This window comes from Prunus avium, chromosome 2 (genome assembly GCF_965620075.1).
Source record: "Prunus avium chromosome 2, drPruAviu1.hap1.1, whole genome shotgun sequence".
Taxonomy (NCBI): domain Eukaryota; kingdom Viridiplantae; phylum Streptophyta; class Magnoliopsida; order Rosales; family Rosaceae; genus Prunus; species Prunus avium.
In genome coordinates, this window is record NC_142285.1 from 4,450,093 (window position 1) to 4,454,299 (window position 4,207).

At 36.7% G+C, this 4,207-nt stretch overlaps 1 long non-coding RNA gene across 1 annotated transcript; it reads left to right on the forward strand.

The window, feature by feature from the left end:
- The first annotated feature begins 1,597 nt into the window (after positions 1-1,597).
- On the forward strand, positions 1,598-3,808 carry LOC148296301 (uncharacterized). Its single transcript, XR_015833458.1, has 3 exons — positions 1,598-2,059; positions 3,137-3,176; positions 3,461-3,808. It is a non-coding gene; the product is annotated as an uncharacterized LOC148296301 (long non-coding RNA).
- Positions 3,809-4,207: the final 399 nt, after the last annotated feature.

The following is a 4,207-nucleotide window of genomic DNA, read 5'->3' on the forward strand; positions in this document are numbered from 1 at the left end:
GAGATACAGGTTGAGCAAGTGACTAAGCCGAAGGGAAAGGATGAAATCAACAAGGAGAAAGATAAACAAGCAACTTCTTCATCTGAGTGGATTCCAAAGCACGAAATTGCGAGAAGGGCAAGGAAGGAGAAGGTATGTCACGAACCTACTGATGAAGATATCTTACATGCTCCTTTTCCTCACAGGTTGATGAGCTCTAAGAAAAATCAACAAGCCAAGGACATATTGGAAATCTTCAGAAAGGTGCAAGTCAACATTCCTCTCTTGGATGCAATTAGGCAAATCCCAAGGTAAAAGTTCTTGAAGGACCTTTGTACCAACAAGAGGAAATTCATAGATCATGAAACGATTGCACTAACGGAAGAGGTTTCTGCTGTTTAGCAAAGGAAGCTCCCTCCTAAGTTACAAGATCCAGGAAGTTTTTCAATTCCTTGTATAATTGGTGATAAATTGTTTGAGAAAGCTTTAATTGATTTAGGTGCTTCAATTAATTTAATGCCTTATACTGTTTGTGAAGCCCTCAAATTAGGTGATCTTAAACCAACTTCTGTCAGCATTCAATTGGCGGATCTATCTGTGAGATATCCAAGAGGAATCTTGGAAGATGTATTGGTGAGAGTAAATGATCTCATTTTACCAGCTGACTTTTTGGTGCTAGAAATGGAAGAAGCCCCTATTCCAGGTGTGGATCTTCCATTAATCCTTGGCCGCCCTTTCATGGCCACTGAAGATACTAAGATTGATGTTTGACAAGGAACATTGTCAATGACAGTTCAAGGGGAAACGATAACGTTCAAGGTATTTGATGCTTTGCAACGTCCTAGTGATGAACATGAATGTTTTCGTATTGATACATTGGATCAAATTGTGTAAAATACTTTCAATAGAACTCATGGTACAGATTCATTAGAAGAGGTTTTGACATAAAATCCTCAAGTCGCTGAAATTGATGACGACGAGTTACATGAGACTGCGATTCCTTAATGCATGTCCAGTCGTGCCACATAAGTATACTCCTAACTTTATACCTTTGCCAGTCAATACTGAAAAGCTTGTTCCTTCTCTTGACAGGGCACCTGAGTTAGAGCTCAAACCATTGCACTCCAACCTGAAGTATGTTTATTTAGGTGAAACAGAGACATTGCCCCTAATTATAGCTAGCAATCTCAATGTGGAAAATGAAGAGAAGTTGATGCGAGTGTTGAGAGAACACAAGGGAGCAATTGGTTGGAGTATTGCGGATATCAAGGGAATAAGCCCAACGAGATGCATGCACAGAATTTTATTGGAAGATGATTCCAAACCCACCAAAGATGCTCACCGCAGGTTAAATCCAATTATGACAAAGGTAGTCCGCAAAGAAATTCTGAAACTATCACTACTACAAAAATGGAAAACTACGACACTTATTTAACGATGGTAAAACTAAAAAGCGTCGTGTTTTTAAAAACCACAAAAAACCACGACGGTTCCATCTAAAACCGTCGTGTTTTAAAAGGCCCTCATAAAAATTACGACGGTTCGTTATTAAAAACGGTCGTGCTTTAAAATGCGGCGGACAAATAATTCACTTAAGTTTCACTTCAGTTTAGAAACCCTCTATCTCAAACCCGTTTCTCACGACCTTTAGAAACCCTCTCTCTCTCAACTCCCTTTCTCATCGCTGAAACACCATCTCCATCGCGCCGTCTAGGTCACTAAGTTTGCCATCCAGGTTCCAGATCTCGGCATCCAGCCCAATCCTAAGGTCGTCATATCCCTTGAGTCCAGGTTACCGAAGTCGCCAAAAGTATCGCCCTCACGATCTTCACAAGGACACCTCCACAATCTTCGCGATCTCCCCTCTCTCGAGCCCACTAGCTGTTCTCTTCCAGGCTTCGCCTTCTCTTTGTCGACCCATTCTCCGGTAAATTTGAGGTTTCGTTTTGGTCTTTATTTGACTTTTGTTTGGGCGATTTCAGAGATTTGCAAGCGACGCTTATCGGTGGTGGTTACGAGTTGGATCATCGTTGTGTGATCACGATTCTGTTCTTGGGTCCAAGTCTGGCGACGTCGTGTTGTGAGTGTATATGTGCTTCTGTTTTTTTTTTTTTTTATATCTATTTATTTTGCTTATTTTTTTAATTGTTTTCTATTTCTTGCCATTTTTGTTTCATAGAGTATGGATCTTCATAGGTTGTAACACAAAATCTGTTGATCTTTTCCTTTTCCCTTTCCCCTTTCTGTTGTTGTTGATTGAGATTTTGGTTTTGATTTTCTGTCTGAAGCTTTTAAAGTCCTGTTTTTTGTGTCTTTGTCTACCTGTCACACTGCATCAATTGCAGCAGAAATAATGGAATTCCCGTGAAAATGCATGGTCATGAATTTGGGAAAGCAAGTTGGATAGGGAGTCTTTTGTTGTGTGTGGGTATGTGCACATGTAGATATAACCTGTTCTCTTATTTGAGTGTTGTTCATTCATGTTCCCTTTGTTTGCTGGTTTCGTTATTAGCAGAAGTCAAATATGATTTCATTTTTGGGGACCTTATCTGTAAGCTCTCTCTCTCTCTCCCTATTTTTCTGTCTTTAGATTCATTTTCAAGTACTCAGTTTGCATTCCAGAACCCACTTTCTTTGTTGGGTATTTTTGTTTTCACTTTTCTGCTGCTTGTTAAAAACAAAAGTTCGAATTTTTTTATAAAAAATGAGAAAAATGGTATCATATTATGGTACTATGGTACACTTGAATTGCATTCGGAAACCCACTCTCATTTTTGGGTATTTTTGTTTTCACTTTTCTGCTGCTTGTTAACAACCAAAATAAAAAATAAAAGAAGAAGATAAAAGTGAGATATATCATATTATGGTTACTATGGTACACTTGAACTGAACCTAGCACATTAATTTTGGATTTCTTTAGCTTAATTGTCTATCTGAGATAGCTTTCTTTCATATCTTTTTCAAAGTTCATAGCCGATCATTGTGGTACTTGGAATATGTCTTAGCCTTTTTCTGTGCAAGTTTTTCTTATTTATCCTGGTCCTCCTTTTCTTCTCAAAGTACATTGCTTTTTTCTTTTCCTTTTGTTTGCCTTCTGTTTAGTGCTTATGGCCTTGAATGAAGTTCTACTTAATGTTTGGCACATCTCCAATTGTAGGCTTAAATTACTTTTTGGGTGGGACATCACGAAATTACAGGTATAACTTATGTGATCTATTTTGGGTTTTTGTTTTGTTAACTGATCATTCTTGTTTTATGTATAGTATAGATTTCTACTGTTCAATCAACAAAGTTTAGATGATAAAGCATTAAACTTAAAACTAGGACTAAGATTAGATGATAATACTAACCTTCTTCATTTGTTCAATTTGGGAAAATTCAAGGCCTGCTAACAAGGTTGGGCATGTTTAAATTGTTTTATTATATTTTTGGCTTGTGTAATCTTAGCCTTTTTTTCTTTGTCATTTTGATTTATTTACAGGGATGATGGAGTAGACTTCAATTGTGCATCAATTGTATGTTTGGATGAGAGGAAGGCTTGGATGAGGAGTACTAGATGTAGGTCTTGTTAGGAGAAAATTGTACTAAAGAAGCTACTCATAGTGGTAAAAGTTGAAGAAATGCAGAGGAAAATTGGTGATGATGAATGTATAGCTCTGTATACATATGGAGAACTTGACTTGAAGGATAATTAGGTATAGGAATTTTGGTGTATTATTATAATTAGGCTTGAAGCTAGCTGCCTTAGAGTACTTTCATTTTTTAGATTTTATTTTGTTCTACTGTACTCTTGATATTCTGTTTATGAAATAAACAATTTTTGAGTATATATATGTATGGCGTGTGTAATAGCATATTTGAGTATATATTTCTGATACCATTTGAAACAAGAAAAAAAACTAAAATGTAAAATTACGTCAGTTTTATAGTTAATAACCGTCGTCTTAGAGTTAATAAATGACAATATTTCAAGAAACCGTTGTTTTTACATATAATAGATGACGGTTTTTAACAGAACCGTCGTCTATTACATATAATAGACGACGGTTTTATGAAAGAACCGTCGTCTATTACATATAAAAGACGACGGTTTTCTGAAAGAACCGTCGTCTATTACATATAATAGACGACGGTTCTGTTAAAAACCGTCGTCTATTATATGTAAAGACGACGGTTAATTACCGTCGTAGTATGACATTCAAAAAGACGACAGTCGATTTAACGACGG